This window comes from Triturus cristatus, chromosome 4_2 (genome assembly GCF_964204655.1).
Source record: "Triturus cristatus chromosome 4_2, aTriCri1.1, whole genome shotgun sequence".
Classification (NCBI taxonomy): Eukaryota; Metazoa; Chordata; class Amphibia; order Caudata; family Salamandridae; genus Triturus; species Triturus cristatus.
Window position 1 is genome coordinate 684,094,321 of NC_140586.1, and position 17,937 is coordinate 684,112,257.

Below are 17,937 nucleotides of genomic sequence, written 5' to 3' on the forward strand. Positions count from 1 at the left end.
TATGGGGGCCGTTACTTATTTTAACCCCACAAACTTTTACCCAAAGCACTAAAGGGTAAACAAATGAGGAAGAGGAAAAAGAAAAACAGTGACAAAGAACGTAAGAAGGGAGGAAAAAGAACTACAAGAGAGATGGTAGTGGATTAAAGAGGCGTGAGGTTCTATCAAGACTTTGCTGTATTGGTATTCACACACTGACCTTTATTCGCGGTGTTCTGAGCAAAACGTTGGGCCCGGCACTTCTTCTTTTACGAATTAAACCCTGATCCTGCACTCTTTCTGATAATCAGGTTTTCTTAACTGTTTACAGAAAATGCAACAAAAATAAAACAAGCAAAACCCCTGGTAGCAGAGTACGGAACTAAACACAACTGGCCTGGCAGCATTATATATGTCTCTCCAAATGCCCTCGTGTGTGTTCCCTGAAGTATTTGTCGTAATCAATTTCCTTTTGGTAACGGAGAAAATGCAGGGTAATGGACGTGTTTTAGAATGCCCTGCTGAGGACAGAATGCTCTAAAGTGCGATAGTCTCTTTGCTGTTCTAAAAGTAATATAAATGCAGTGCTAAAACGCCCTTTCTGATCAATCTGTTTCAAAAAGGTCCAAACAAAAGCATTTTTATGTAGAAGCCACCTGGGAAATACCAGGTGAAGTATCACTGCTTGTTGACTCCAGATTAGTGTCAGTCTGATGGGGGATGTAAGTAGTTTTCTATAGGGCGAGAGCACTGAGAACACCAAAAACAGCGAAAGATTTGTAAGTCAAAATGAGTTTGTGAAAACACTGGTATGCCACCATATGCTAGATTTACCTCTGAGACAGTCACCTACTAAAACCCCCTTGTCCTAATTTGCAAAGCTCTGGAGTTATTTCTCAACAAACACTATGTTTTAATGCAGTTTTATTTATTTTGAACATAGTATTGTGAAAGAAGTGGAGACTAAAACGCTATCAGCGATTAGCCTCAATGTGATCCAGAATACCTAAAAAATACGGTACTCACAGTGATACCATATAGTGTATATAATCCCTTTAGTTTGCCCTTTTGTTCTGCTTAACCTGCGTACTGCAGGGTTTTGCGTATTTTTCATTAATAGGCCCTCATTACCAGTGATGGTTGGTGTGATATCTTTTACACATCCATGCAATCTGACACTACAGAGGTTCGAAATTCATCAGCAATAATTACCACATATTACTAGATTTTTCCTGATAATGTTGAAGAATGGCATGAAGATTTCAGAGCTTACTGCACCAAAGTCTGCATGTCACAGTAAAGACTGTACTTGTTTCGCCTGTTGAATTCAGCCAGATTTGACCTGTCGATATTTAATGGAGGTGTTAGGAATTAGGTTTTTGGTTGTCAGAGTTGGCACCCTCTACAAGCAGGAACCACCGCTCTAGTCCTGGTAAGCAAGACACTCACTAAAATATAACCTGTGCTCACCCTCTGGCAGCTTGACACTGAGCAGTCAGGTTTATCTAAAAAGGCAATGTGTAAAGTATTGGAGCAACACACACACGGTAACACAATTTAAATACCACAAAAATACTCCACTCATGGTCAGAAAAATAGATTATATAGTAAAGCAAGACCAAAATGAGGAAAACCCAATATGTAGACCTGGATTTATGATTTTTTTAAGATTCAATTAAAAGGTAGTGCTTAGAAGCAAATAGTGCTCAGGTGTTACTTGAGGTCGAGCTGTACCAGGGTGAATCCAAAGTTCAGACCAACTGTGAAGGAGGGCAGGCCAGCTACAGGACTCACAAAGGTTCAGTTGAAAATGTACCTTGGAAGGATGAAGCTTTAAGGTCAAAGACTCAATGTGTGGATTCCCATCCATGCTGGCAATGAATACTTTGTCACCGAACCCCTTTACGATGCAGGTGATGTGTCGTTTTCGAGCCGCGCTGTCCTTCGTCGTTGAGTCACGCAGTCCGTCAAAGCGATGTCATCGATCAGCTCCTGCATCGACGTCAAAGGGCAATACGTCAGTTCAGATTGGCACTATATCATCACTGCATCGTTTTTGATGGTTCTCGACAGCAGAAATCACCTTTCAAGGGCCCAGGACTGGATTGGCACCAATTGGCAGGACAGGACACACAGATGGCACTGTCCAGGTGCTGTGTCAGAGTTGAAGGAAGTCTTCAATGGCTCTGAGACTTCAGAACAGGGGCAAGCTAGTAAGCCTTTGAGTCACTATGGGTTCAGGTGAATTGGGTCCAGTCCCTGTCCTCCTAAGCAGGCAGCAGGGCAGCACAGCAAAGCAGAAAAGTAGTTCTTCCAGAGCAGTAGTCAAGCAAATTGGCAATCCTTGTAGCACATCAGTCTGTACTCCTGGGAGAGTTCTTCATAGGTCCGGTAGTGTACTGTCTTTCTAGGGTCAGAGCCCAGTTGTGCCCTTGAAGTTGGGGTGATTTCAAAGTAGGCCCTCTGAGTGCACAGGTCTACCTTTCTTCCCAGTTGTTAGAAATGGGGGCCTCTAATTGGCAGAGGCAGGCACCTTTGTCCAAGTAGGGAGCCTTGCTTGTAGTCAGTGTAAGGGGGATACACACTTTAGATAACCCCTGCTCACTTCCTTGGTAGCTTGGCATGAGCAGACAGGCTTATCCCAAAGTCAATGTGTAAATTATTTGTACTCAAAACACACAGTAACACAGTGAAAACACCACGAAACGACACCACACCAGTTTAGAAAAATAAGGTATCTTTATCTAAACCAAACAATACCAAAACGGCAAAAATCCAACATACATCTATAAAAATAGCTCTTAAAAAACGTTACTTGCATAAATAGCACTTGTAGAAACAAATAGCTCCACCTGCGGCCATTATGAAATTGTCACAGGCATAAATCCAAAGTACAGCGCAGACCACGAGGTGCGTGGCGTCGTGCAAGAAGTCACATGGACCCCCAAACAACAGTATCTTGGAAAACGCAGTCTATGGACCATGCACGGCATCGTGGAGGTGAAGCATTGGTAATGAGGTTGCGGCTGGTTTCCTGGTTGCCAGGGTGGGGGGTGAGGCGAGGAGGTGGCATGTGGAGTCCAGGACATGGAAAGACAGAGGTGTTGGCGGTGATGCGTCGGTTCCGGTGAGGCGATGCGAAGTCGAGGAGTTTCTCAAGTCAACCTTGTTGGTTACCGGCTCTGTAATAACATAATGCAGGCTCTGGTGGTAATTGCCTTGGTGCAAGTGCTAGCCTCAGAGAGGCTGATAACTGCCGGTAGCGGCAGCCATCGAAGGGCGTTGGAGCTGTGGTGCAGGCGAGGCGGTGCATTGTGCACTTCAAGAGCGGTGCCCCTGACCTTGGTGCAGGTCGCAGCGTCATTGGTGGCATCACTGACAGTGTCAGAGTTGTTTTTCTTGCTTTCTTCCAACTCCTAACAGCAGGAACAGCCTCCAGAGCCCCAAAACTGAAAAAGGCACCTCCAGGCAGGCCAGAGCTCCCAGCAGTGGAGTCCCGGTAGCTGGTGGTGAAGTTTTAGTGTCCCTGAGACTTCAGAACAGGAGGCCGGCACTCACAAGCCCTTGGAGATTCTCCCCCCCCCCGCATCCCCTAGCACACTGGTCCAGGTTCGCAGTTTTAACTTCATTCAGCATTCCTTTCTAGGCATCCATTCTTCCAAGTGTCTGCCATACACTGAATACCAAACCCTAAGTTATGAGGTCTCGCAAGCAAACATTAAGTGGGAACAGACAGATTTCTGTTCTGACAGCTTTAAGTAAGCCAGTACAGAGTTGTGAGACTGTACTGGTGAATCTGCCTGCTAAGTCCTCATGTAATGTGCTGACAACTAGGCACATATAGAGGGGCCCGAGCCCATTCAGTGTATGCTTCCCCTTACAGAACTGTAGTCTGTAAGGAAATATCGGGTGTCTTATTTTTAACCCTGGGCGTAGTTTGCGAAGTAGCGCTACGCGTAGCTACGCAAAGTGCACTTCGCACTACACGAGCTACGCGTAGCACTTCGCGAACTTCATAGTACCCTGTTCGCAGTGTGCAAGATGCCGTTTTCAATTATTGCACAGTGCGGACAAGCATCCGGCACTGTGCAATCATTGCACAGTGCGAGCTGTAGTTTTCTGCCGCTCGAGTAGATTTTTACTCGAGCGGCAGCTTGCTCAACGCGGACTGGTAGTTTCTCATCGTGAGCAGTCGCGAGCATACGCGATCACTCGCAATGAGAAACCTGACCTCCCCGCGTTGAGAATCTCGCCCATGAGGTTTATTTTCCACGCTCGCGATCGGCAACTTGATGTTGCTGATCGTGAACGAGGAAAAAGTCTCGCCGGGATGTCATTTTGCTAGCTCGTGGTCGCCAACTTGACGTTGAGGACCGCTAGCAAGCAAAAAATGACCACTGCACTACGCTACGCTATGCAACGCGTGTTTGCACTGTGCTACGTGCAATTCGCGTAGTGCGAAGTAGCGCAAACTACGCGAGCGTATCGTAGTGCTTTGCCCAGGCTTACTTATTTTCCTGTCCAGCACAAATATCCTTTTACAAATGCCTCACTTCGCAAGCAATCAGCTGTTCCTTTTGTCCAGGATGTCTCCTAACGAGGGCCAGTTGGAGGTCAAACAGAGCTTAGCTCAACACTAGCAATTTACAACAAGATTCAGTAGCCTTTCATCGGAAATAAAGATAAAAACATGTCACTGGCTAAGTGATAGACTTATTTTAGCAGGTATTTTTAGCCTTGTCCAGATATTTATCGATGTAAGAGTTGCTCTGCTGGAATGTTTGTTCTGTCGTCAGTGTTATATTACAATAATAAACACTTTTTAATCACACAATACAAATTCATTTTTTGGCACTTTGTAATGTTTCTTACTACCCATCGGAACCAATTTTATTAACTGTAATATAACAAAAGATTGTGCTAAAATTTCAATCTCATGCCTTTTTAGGTTTCACAGCTTCTTGCAGCCAGTGTGTAATTCACTGGATTGCAACTTGTGACCTGCAGTTTAGAGAAGGTGTTCGAAACAAACGCTTTTAACTATACAAAGCTATATCTCTAAGCTAAGAGATCCGTGACTGTTATGTGACACACAATGCAGTATGCCCATTGCGTTTTATGATGTCTCTAACACCCGATCAAATATGAGAAAAAGATACCACCTGCAAGTGTATTAACCACCTGGCTCATATTCGTAGATTTATACAGCAAAGTCTGCTGGATAAATCCAGCCCTCTGCAGATGTGACTTAGCCCCATGGACTGGTTTAAAATACAGCTGCTTTCTGACAAATTAGGTAAGCCAGAACAGCTGAATTATCTCATTTGTCTTTGTTGACAATGTGTTTGGGGACCGGTTTTGTTAACAACTAATGGAAAGGTTGACTATTGTAGACTCTGCTCCTCATACTATCACCCCTCTTGCTTGCCCTTTCTACCGTGGCTTCCCACTCCCAACTTGTGGATACCAATCGTCATTGTTTCATATCCACCAGTTACTTCCAGAGATGTGGACATGGAGGCAGTGGGACCAATGTGCTTCCATCTGATAAGGCATAAGTCATATAGTACCGGAAACTCTTTGATCGCACCAGTGGTTCAGTCCATGAGCTAAGCAGCAACAATCTACCATACCCAATATAAATTCTCAATGTACCCAATATAAATGTTCATTGTACCATACCCAATATAAATTCTCACTGTACCCAATATAAATTTGCATTGTACCATTCCCAATATAAATTCTAATTGTACCCAATATAAATTTTCATTCTACCATTCCCAATATAAATTCTCATTGTACCCACATTAAATCTTCATTGTACCCAATATAAATTCTCATTGTGCCCAATATAAATTGTCTTTGTACCATACCCAATATAAATTCTCATTGTACCCAATATAAATGTTCATTGTGCCATACCCAATATAAATTCTCATTGTACCCAATATAAATTTTCATTGTGCCATACCCAATATAAATTCGGATTGTACCCAATATACATTTTAATTGTACCATACCCAATATGGGTATTTAAGCGCTACTTGCTCACTGAAAAGTTTGAATGATCGCCACTACAACACTGCAGAGCTAAGGTGACGTGGTCCTTCATTTCAGGCGCATAACTCTGTGAGCTTAGCTCTTTTTCAAAATTGTGACTGGAGACCAATGGAGGTCCACCTTGGCAAGAGCACCAGCGTTCCACATAGAATTATGTAAGTGGCTGAAAATTGCTATTACTCTGTGGTTTATGCGTTGTGTGCTACTTCTGTTACCCCCCTCCTTAAAGTTTCCCTAGTAACCACATTTCAGCACTGCCTGAAATGTCATCCTGTTGTAAAAACTAAGATCATGTAACTAACATCATGACAAAGTCATCTGGCAGCTTGATGCTTAACCGGTTGAAAGGAACTTTAATTATAAGCAGTTTTGTGTGATATAGCTATTCCATTTTCATAAATAAATGGAAGGTCCAGGAGTTAATGTAAGGCAACGCTGGATACAGAGATAAGATAATTTGCGTACACGGCGCGTTTTGTGATAACAGTTTCTATTATAACTACCTTTTAATGTGCTATCTGTATGTTGAAGGAAGTTGCATGATGCACTTGCAAACACTTTAAAAGTATCGCTTTACTTTCGATCCCCATGCTGGGAGATAACTTCCGTAAAGATCAACTCCGGTGGTTGGCTAATGAATTCTCATGCATCATGCAGAACACACTGTCTTTTTTAATTTTTTGAATTACTTTCTTGTGTTCCAAAGGGCAATGGCGACAGGTGAACTTAACTCGAAGGGAAGAAGCTAGGTAGTTAAAGGTCTCATTTCTTGCAAAAGAGTTTTATTAAGAAAATGTCTCTACCTTAAACCTTTTCATTGTTAGCCAGTGTCTGGGAGTGCGTTTTCGATAATGTGGAACCGTGTGTTACATTTATAAGTCTGAGGAATTCTGTGCCTTGTGATGAAGAGTAGAACAGACCTTGTTTTCCACATGAATAGTTGCCAGGATTCAAAGATGTTCTTTCTGGATGCACCAGGCATTACTGGAGCTCAACCGTCTGAACTGGCACTTGTTTTTTTCTGGTTCACTGTTCATGTGATGGCCGTTTCAGGCTGAAATTACCATAAATCTATTCTTTGTAGCACTGTTCCATTAGGATTTCTACGAATGAGCCAAGGCATTTAGCAATACTGATTTTCTCAACCTTAGATTTACAGCCCATTTTAAAGGTTTCATATCTATCCTGTTTGGTTAACCATTAACAGTGACTTTTTTTTTTACACAAGAACTTCCAGCGTTTTTACAGGAGGAATCCTTCCTTTCTAATTGCAAAGAAGCTAAAAAGCTAATCAGAATATAGTAGGGCCCTGAATCCAAGACAGGCAGAGAAAAATACCCTGGGGTTCGGAATTAATTGAGTACCATTAACAGCACTGGTTCTGAGATGTTGGGGAATAAAAGGGATGTTGATGCTTACCTCACCAAAATCTACATGTGACATTGCATACTTTGGTGCAGATTTATGAGGTTTTGCCGTAGGGAAGCGCAGCAGGCCTTCCTGCTGCGCTTCCCTGCGGCAAAAGAAAAGGGCAGGGATGCATCGTATCTATAAAATGCGGCGCATTCCTGTCCTTTTCCCCTGCGCCGGCGCACAATGGGCTGCCTCCGCCAACGCAGGCACCTCTGCACCATGGTGCAAGGGTGCCTGCGTTGCGGAGATGAATATTTTTGTACAGGAAGGGAAACCTTTCTGTACAAAAATAATCACAAGAGGTTTTTCCTCTTTGTATGGGTGCTGCAGAATGCAGCACACATAGAAAAAGGAAAAACGAGGAGAAATAAAGATATTTCTCCCCGTTGCGCCTCCCTTACGCCTCCCCTGGGGAGGCGTAAGCTTTTGGCGCTGCCTCAGATTTACGATTTCTCGTAAATCTGGGGCAGTGTCAAAAGGCCATGGATGTTGCTGGGAACGCCCCCAGCAACACCCATTGCACGCCCCTTTAACGCAGAACACTGCGTTAAAGGGACTGATATTTATGAGGCAGCATTAAGCCACAAAAAGTGGCTCAGTGCTGCCTGATAAATATCACGCAGGCCTCTGTGCCACGGAACGTCACAAAAAGTGACGTTCCGATGGAGCAACGGCCCTCATAAATCTGCCCCTTTATTTTTATTCCCTATTAAATTCTGGCATGTTTGACCTGCTGAAATCTGACTAAGGGTGAGATATTTAATTCGGAATTCTGATCCCTGTGCAAACAGTGTATGTAAACATGACTCACTCATAATCAGGACACAGGTGCATCTCCTTCTATGTCCTTCATTGTCTCACAAAGACTCAAAATTCAACATTTGTTGCCTTTCCAAGCACACTTCAGTACATTAATGATCTATGCAAATATCTTTTTTTTTTTAACAGATATCCATTTCAGGAGGTCAGTGAGTGGGGTTGTCTGTCTCAAATCCAAGTCTGGCAACGAAAGGAGGTCAACGGGTGAGAAAGTGCATTATTTTTCAAACAGATCTAAATTGTTGTGAATTTCAAAACATTGTCCATAATTAGGAAAAAATTATGTCTGAAAAAATAAACAACTAGTGCAAGCGAAGTAGAAGTAAAGATCTGGTTTAGCATTAATTTGTGCATTACATTTCTCTAGAGCGCCAGCAAGTTGCAACTTTAGTGCATTCACATTTAGGAACAGGTGCAGGTGGGTTTTACAGACTCCATGTCTGTGGTCTTGCTGTTGAGTAAAACATTGAATACAGTACTTCCAGTACTTAAAGGGCTTAATGTCTGCCCATGCTCATGATTAGATGGCATTCTTGTCAATCCCAGTTGCCTGCTCTTTAGCAAATGGCTTTCTTCCCTATGCTGTTTTTGTCCCTCCTTTAGAGTATAGTGTGTTTATCGCTGAATTTTGCTTTCAGTTCTTGCTTATCATTTGATGGGACACTACTTTCCCTTGCCACCCCTCACTCTACCTGACTTCTCCTCTCTCCACGTGCTTCCCTGTGGCCCCTGACACCAGATGGCAGTCTTTGTGCTGGATTGGAAGATGTTTTGCTACCCTTTTCTCAGTTTATTTGTGCTCCCTCTTTTATTATTATCCCCCTCCTCCTTCCTCTCCCCTGCCCATCTTACTCCATGCCATTCAGGTAAACTGCATTGGCTTCGACAGAGCTGAATGCATTGAAAAGCTGTCAGCATTGACAAAACCAATATCATTGTCCGGCCATGATAAAAGTATTGAAAACAATGGCAAACTATAGAAACAAGTGTTTTCTATCGTTTCAAAATGGCTGCCACATTGTGTGACGCAATTTGTATTATGTAGTCACAGTGCATAATATCATGTGACGACACATCTCATGTTGCATATTAATCCTTATTGTCAATACTTTTAACAATGCTGGACACTGCTATTGGCTTTGCCAATGTTGGCACATTTTAAAAGGCTCAAGCATTTGTAAAGGCAATTTTGTTGCCCTCACAGCTTTGCCACAGTGAGACCGATATGCTTTGCCAATGCTTATTCTAAAAGGGGTGTACATTACATTACTCTACTTGTGTCAGATCCTGAAAAATCTGACACAAAACTGAAATAGTTCCGTTGCATTGTCAAAAATGGAGTGGATAATTTCCAGGGTTGAGAATGTTGTAAATACTCTTGACTGACAGGCTCCCTTCAGAACCCAAAGATCTTTATTATGGCAAAACCCTGCAGTACCTCAAGAGTCACCCCAACCAAATATGAAAATATAATTTTATCGTTGACCAGAATCATGGCCCAAAACAAAGGTTAACTCTCAAGATTAGTTGGAAGAGCTTCAACACATCTAACAGAATTACAGATATTGATTAAAGAATGTAGAGTTAGGTTTAAGCCATGTTCTTTAAAATAAAGATATTTATTAGTAACTACACAAAAACAAAATGAAGGCTAGAGAGAAATAGGAATAACCAATTCTGAGCAAGTCAATATGAGGGACTGCTAGCAGGAACATGTATGAGCCTTGATCTAAGTCTAGGCAAAAAGTAAAAATGGTTAACATTTGTAAGTGTCTTCAAAGAGCTTATCAGCAGAACCATAACATACGAAATCTTGTGGCCTTTACCAACCAACGTCCATTGGTCAAACTCATCCTGTGATAGTCCACTGACTTTTCAATGGTGGATCACGGTGCACTGCTTGGTATGAATAGTGTGTATCTGTGTGTTTTTGGGCAGGTCATGCGATCGCTTTCTAAGTTTTTTGGCATGATATACAATAGAACATAACAACATGGAACATGATCTTTCTACCCCCTTCTTTCATTGTTTAATATCTGCATCAAGCCAGTCACGGCTCTGCTTAGGAGTTTTAGCATCTGTTTGAGTGATTTGCAGATGAACATCAAATTTATCTGCATGGCTCTGGTCAGCCAGACCAGTTTTTAGCATGTCATGGCTCCAGAAGCTGTGACATTTCATTGGTAACAAGATTTGGCAGAGTTTACAAAAAGGAAACTTAACATCATTGCCCTCCCATTTGTCTTTGACCATTAAATCAGTATTCAATATGTGAGTGCATTTTTTATGCTGGAATGAGCATGAATTTTCAAACTGGTGAGCTAAAGAAATAAATTTACTAAAAAAAATGTAAAAGGTTCTGTCTTTCATTCACACGAATCATGCAGCAGTGAATCAAACTTTGGTCAATACCAAGTTTAATTATCCATATACTCTATGTGAGAGAATGGATTCTTAATTTGGGTGGATGGTATTCCACCACAAGTAATAGTGCTGTTATTCTTGTTAGGTCCAGTAAAGCTTTCAGTAATTTAAACCTGAGCTTAACCCCTCGTAGATATGGCACAGAACAGACAGGTTTAACTTAAGAAAATGTGTAAACCATTTAGAAGTACAAAAACAGTTAAGTCGAAAACATAGTACAATAAAAATCCCACTCCAATTTATAAAGCTAAAGAGTAATTCAATGACAGAAATGACACCAAAATGACAAAACTCTGATTAGGGGAACTGGAGATGTGAATTTTTAAAGTTGTAAATAAAAAAGAGCCAGAAGGTGCTAAGCATCACCTGTAGTCATCTGGTTGCGATTGACCAGTACCTAAGCATGATTTAAGGCCAACCACAATCTAGTTAATGTCGGATACAGAAACCAGATTTGATATGGTTGGAAGTTTTACCTTCGGGCTTAGTCTCTCAAATTGAAGTAAAAAAATTCTCAGCAGGGAAAGGCAGCAGGCTGTGGCTCAGAATGGCTACATGATGCCAGATAGCCATCAGACGAGGTCCCTGTGAATCCATTGACTTTTGGCGGGAAACATCAGAGCACAAGAAATTTCAAATTCACACCAAAGGAGGATCCCTATCCAGTCAGAAACTTCACCCGATGATGATATCTATGTTTGGAATTTTCTTGAGCTCTGATTCCTCCAGCAGGGCAAGGCTGCAACCTCTAGCCAAAAAGGGCTCCATGAGGAGGACACCCCCTCTGCAACGACCCCCTAAAAAAGATGTGTGCTGTTATGGAAAAGCTCAGAGTGATAGCCGTATGTAACTTTGGACCAGCGCCAATGCACCTTTGTCGGATCAACTTGGCAGGTTTGTCCCAGTCCTCCAACGTTTCTAAGTGCCAGGTTTCACAGGATGTTAGGAGGAGTACATTTTGACACAGTCAAGAGTCCCAGGACCTCAGGAATATCACCTGGGGGTTAAGACTGGACTGCAGAAGAAGCCACAAGAAGAGTCCAGGGTAGGTCAGCTCTGTCCTTCAGGATAGAGGGCTTCTTGCAACTTGTTGTGTCTCCATAGCTTAAATGAAGATGAAACAACTGACTATGGAGTTCACCTCTTTCTCCTGGCTACAAGTGGGAGCAGGTCCAGACCATCAAGTTCCCTCACGTGTTACAACCAACTGCAGACCTTCTGTTTTTCACAGGTCCTGTAGTGTTCTTAAGAGGGTACCCAAGGTTGCCGAATGTATGCGTGGCACTAGCCTTTGGGTGGAGGTGACTCCTAGCCCCAATAGGGAAATATAGCTAGAGGTAACCCTACCCACATTTGCAGCAGCTGCTGTGTGCTCACTACAAACAATCCCACAGGGCCTTTTTCTGGCCAAATCTATAATGGTGATACCCTTCTCCCCTTGTTCAAAGCTCCTGTGTCTACGCTGAAGGTGTACCAAGGGTAATGAGGAACCCCTTCTCATGGTCAATTCAAACCAGGTCTCGCAGCAGCTCCTCTGCCACTGAATTTGGTGTTGCCTGGTAGGTGGATCAAGGAAGGGCCCTGCCAGGCATCGGCTAACATTTTCGTGTGACAGGGTAGGCCTCTTTGAAGTTAATCAACTTCCTGAACGCAATCCAGATAGCCATCATGCCAGAAGAAAGCAACCACAAGGAGATGATGGACAGAGAGCTGAAACTTTTCAGACACTCATGCCCAGTCACAGATCTGGGTTGAATCCATCATCATTCTTTAGCTCACTTCGCCACCCCAGTTCAGACCCAGCTATATATAAATTAGTCTTTACCCTGTTTCTCATGGGAACAGTCCAGCTCGAACTGCCAAGCCAGGTCTTCCCTGGACCAGAAACAAGCATCCCGGGACAGGTTTTGGGGTAACACCCTCATCAGCCAGGCTAGCTTGAATCCAGTGGCAAAGTGAGCAAGGGACCCACGTCTGGGCATTCCCTGCCTACTTAGGGCGAACAAATCAAACATAAGGAGATGATGGACAGAGAGCCGAAACCTCTCAGACACTCACCCCCAGTCACAGATCTGGGTTAAATCCATCATTGTTCTTTAGCTCACTTTACCACCCCAGTTCAGACCCAGCCATATGCAGATCAGTCTGTTCCTCATGGGAATGGTCCAGCCCGAACTGCCTAAGGGACCAGAGGAACAGAAACACTGCCCCACACCCAAACCTTTGTCCCGCTATGGGAGCAGCTGTCCCACCACCTCAACAAATATTTACTACAAATCCAACTTCACCAGTGATTTGGGTGTGTAATAAGTATTTTGAAAAGTCCAAAAATGAAATTTGCAGCAGTTTCCTAGCTGGAGATAACAATATTACATTTAATATTGTATCCCAATTCTTTCCTATGGAACAACCTACCGCAGTACAGTAAAAATAGCTTTTTACCTCATATTACCTCATATAAAACCACATGGGGCAGCAGTGAGGTGGAAAGTTCCATGGAACAATCCTACACCAGGCAAATATTCAAAGGTAAAGCTGAATTGAGGGTGGCAAGTGTTAGTGTAATATAAAAGGGTAGGAGAAGATGTGGCTCAATGATGATGAATGTATTCCAAATCAACTTAAACCTTGGTGTGGCTCCAGTTCACATCTGGACTCCTACTGTTTCCTATGTACAGGTGTCCCTCTATTGTTCTGTGTTGTAATTAATGACAAAGCCAGTTTGAATTCTGACAATTGTGATAGATGGTGTGACCATTTGGTTCTGAGTTGTTCATTCTGTGGTTTCTTGATTCCTGGTTGGAGCCCATGTGTTCATTTCCTCTACCTTCATTGATTCTGAATGTCTATAATTAAATCATGCATAAAATGTTGTGTGCAGAAAAGCTGTGTTGAAGCAGTCACGGTAGTGTTGTCTTGATATGCATAGGTATCATTGGAATCTGACTTCTTTGTGATTTTCATTGCTATATTTGAGGGTTTGGGGATCACACATTTGGAGGTTTGGGGGCATTTTTATCCATCTTATTTTGCATTTTCAATTCTACTCAAGACAATATCCACTGCACCCCATCTCCTTATACAGTATTTCCCTCACATTCCGCAGCACATCCCATTGTCAACATAATCCCTTAGCTACCTTCCCCTTCAATCCATTTCCTCCTCCACCAACCTACTAATGGAGTGTGTTCTGGTAATGCCTGTAGGTGTTGGCTTTCAGTGACCTATTCACTTCACCCATGGCTGTGCGTTTATTTGTGTCCTCCCAATATTCTCTATTATAGCATCCATTCTTTTTTCTTTCTGCAGTACTCTAAGACTTATTTTTATCGTTCAAATATTATTCTTTTCTTGTGTTTCTCTAATCATTTATATATTTATTTTTAGTGCACACCCTTTTTCAGACAATTTACTGGAAATCTTGATTGTCTTCATAAAGCATCACTATATCTGAAATGGTTTTTTTTGTCTTTCAGTATCCAAGTTCCCATGCATGTGATGATTATGCATTGGTTTTTACCTTTGACTAAGCTCGTATATGTTAAGGCACTGCTTTATTTTTGGTACACATCTTTTTGACCATGTTTATTTGTAATTACATAAGTGATGGATATCTAAGTAGCATCCTTCATTAACTTAGTGAAACTGAATTAACTTCATTATAAAGAAGACATGTATAGTAGAAGAAAAAAACACAACTACCATATCACCAATTTTTTTGACATTATGGTTATGTAAATGACAGATGTCACAGATATCCAACTCCTTTTTATCCCTTTTAAGTGTGACTTTTCCTCATAAGGATTTGAACCTGTGACCAGCACATTATATTAAAGGTCTCCACAACAAAAGCATGAATTCATTATCATACCTGTTTGTTGTCCTACGATTACAACCTTTCTATTAAGTTACTCTAACCCATGCTTTGTCTAGAGTCAAATATTAAAGGAAAGGAAAAAATATGGGATGCCACTCAAAAATTGAAACATCATGTAATGTGTTGTATGCCATAAAATGAACTTAAGCGTGGCACGGCTCAACTAGTCAAAAGTGATATTTATTTCTTTGAACGTGCTTTGAAGTATATTGCGACTGCAAATCTCTGAAGAGTGTTCCATAGTTTATAGAGATCTGAGAACTGCTTTGGGACATTTTCAACTAATGTATGATCTATGCACACTTTGATGTGAAATGTACAACCAAGATGAGGTATTTAAATGTGACTGTTGAAGTCACTGGGAACAGATATATCACAGACGATATGACAAAGTAGCTCCAAATAGATAAAAAGCTAAATGCTGCTGTACATATGGGGTAATCGAGCTTAACAGCCATTGCAAGAAACACATCGGGCCTCATTAACAAACTGCCCTTCAGAGTATGTTTGTGCTTTTGAGGTCATTACTACTTTTCGATATTCACAAAGTGCACTTTTGTAGTATCTTGCACTTTTGTACTAATTCCAGCACTACACATGACCAAACACAGGTACTGCAACAACTTCCCATAGAAAATAATGGAGATAGGGTCTTAAAATAAAACCTCTTATGAAATAACGTTAAATTAAATTCAAATGTTTAGAATAGTTAAAAATATAAAAAAATATAAATTAATGTAAAATTAATGTACAAAATATAAATACAAAAAATAGCACATATATTCATTTATATTTTAACAAGTTTAAATAATGTAATTTAATTACATGTAAATTAATACTAAAACATAAGAATATGGTACATATTTGTTATTTAATTGTCATATATTCACTAACCTACTCCATTAAAAAAAAGAAAAAAATAACATCATTTAAATAAATGTATTAAAAAAATTATTTAACTATTTTTGTCACATTATTTTTAAAATTCAAAATAAATTAAATATATTATATTTAAATAATAAATGTGTACAATTATATATGACAAAGTGACATTTAGAGTGTGGATACCTTTTAAGGACTGTAAATTGACACTTGGCGTGCACGTTTATCCCAAGATTGGTACCTCGCTGTAGCCACTAGTCCTAAGTGGGGCAAAACTGTGCCTTAGTGTAGTAATGTGTAATACTTCACATTGTACATACTACACATAGTACATACATAGTACATACTACACATAGAACATACAATAGTAGTGTGTAATGTGTAATACAGTGTAAGTATCACAGATTTTCAGTAAGAACCGCAACCCCACACTATGAATGTCCACTCACATTATGAGGCTTAGCCCAGCTCAATACCAATATTTGAAGATTCCCTTCTGCAACAGGTTAACTGTGCACTGATACCAGGGTGCTCAAGAAGGTAGTCTCACACACGCAGCATGCACATGTGTGTGCTCACCTCTTTCCTGTAACCAGCTCAGAGCCTTTTACCATCGCTGTGCAATAGCAGCCTTATCCTAAAAGGCGGACACTAGTGGATAGCACTCATAGTCCATGTACAGTGAATTTAAAGTGAGTGAGACTCAGATAGTGAGAGTTGCTTATATTAAATGTTCAAAAAACAAGTTGTCATAAGTGAAAAAATAATGGGGGCAAAATGGGTAGAATCAATTTGGTACAGTGATGTATTTTTCTAACAAGATGCTCTTTTTGAAAACACAAAAGCAATGCTCCTGTTGGCATGGGAGCATCTAGCAGTTTTCACTACTGCCACTGTTTTTCTGTTGGTGATGAGCAGTGAAAACTGATCTGTCATTCCACCCATCTACATTAGGTAGGTGGATTGACAGGTCAAACTGTGACAACCCTTACTCCACAGGCCCGTCGAAGAAGGTTAGTCACAGTGGAGATGGAGTAGTCTCCACTGTGATTAACTCTAAGGTCCACCCGTGAATAAATTTGGCAGGTGGACTGCATGTGGCAATGGAGTATCCTTACCAACAAGAATTACATCAGGACCCTATGACAAATCGAGGCATGGGTGTGCACATATGCATAGATATGTGGATAGGATTATAGGCCAACTGGCACCATTCCATTTCATCACCTGTTTAGCTGACTGTGCCTAAATAAAACATGTTATTTTTTAGCCACTGGATTGCACAGAAGCAAACAGATTTTGGCAGCTCCCCATGAAAACCTGTATTATCTGTTCTGTTATGAGGTAATGCAGTAGAATATCCTGAATTGAAAATATGCAGTTAGGAGTAATGAGATACAGACATTTCATACCTGAACTACGGCTGACTGCCGCTTGAGCTTTAACAGCCTATGTACCATACCCAGGCTATGTGTGAGGTAGAAGCCGAATTTCCTTGGAAATATTGGTCCCTGGAGATAACATTCCTCTCTTATCATTGCACAAGGAATAGGATGCTTTTGTGAACACTACAAGTTGAAAAAGTGCATGAGAAAATGTCCTTATTGTCATGACATGCAGGAGACCAGTAGCGTAGTAACTCAATGTGGAAATATTCTCAGCTATGGAACTTACTAACCTATTTGTTTGTCTCATAAGAAGGATGACAGTTTCGGGCACCTTTAAACAAGACATTAGTAACTTACATAGAACATAGATATACATAAATGAGAAAGGGTTATATCAGATAGAGGGTCTGGATCATCTGCTTTAGAACAGGACTCACAAAGTTGTGAGACAATAGAAAATAATGTGCACAGTACTGAGGAGGCATACACATGGATGCTTAAGGCTTTTTGGACCTTTCAATGTGGCCAGATAGCTCCCATGTGAGTCAGTGAGGACTGACACTTATCCTGAGAAACCATCTCACCCCGTCCCTTATAGGCTGGTTGAACAGTCTACTTGACTAAAGCGTAGAAGCATGCCCTTGTCCACAATTTAAGGGTTTGACCATTTGCTTCATTGGAGAATTATATATGGGAATTTCTACTTGGAGTCATGTTACTTCCAAGCTGCTTCTGCCTATAGGAGTGTGCTGCTTTAAGAAAAGCCACAGAACTGATACAATATAAGGAACATTTTGCCTATGGCGAGCCTTCTGTACTAATTAGACTATTTGCGCGACAGAAGATGATCATTTGTATAAATGTTGGTTATATATACTGAAATGGGCACTTGGACATTGCACGTGGGCATTCTTAATGGAAAGAAGGAAATTCCCTTTGATGGTGTTAATGATCCTATTCACAGAGATCAGAAGCCACTCGTGAGTGGTTGTAAAGGACTGTGGTTTAACCAGTTAGTATGTACTACAGTCCTCTTGGAAGGGGCTAGGAAGGCTCTTCTACATCCCCAAATGAAAGGCGCAGCCGCGAGCAGCT

At 41.4% G+C, this 17,937-nt stretch overlaps 1 protein-coding gene across 1 annotated transcript in view; it reads left to right on the top strand.

Moving 5' to 3' along the window:
• The window catches only part of DAB1 (DAB adaptor protein 1), a 3,595,579-nt gene that overhangs the window by 1,260,465 nt on the left and 2,317,177 nt on the right, over positions 1-17,937 (top strand). Inside the window, exon 3 of the mRNA XM_085602501.1 lies at positions 8,401-8,475. The gene's annotated coding sequence lies outside the window, so the exon portion shown is untranslated. The remainder of the gene's footprint in view (positions 1-8,400; positions 8,476-17,937) is intronic.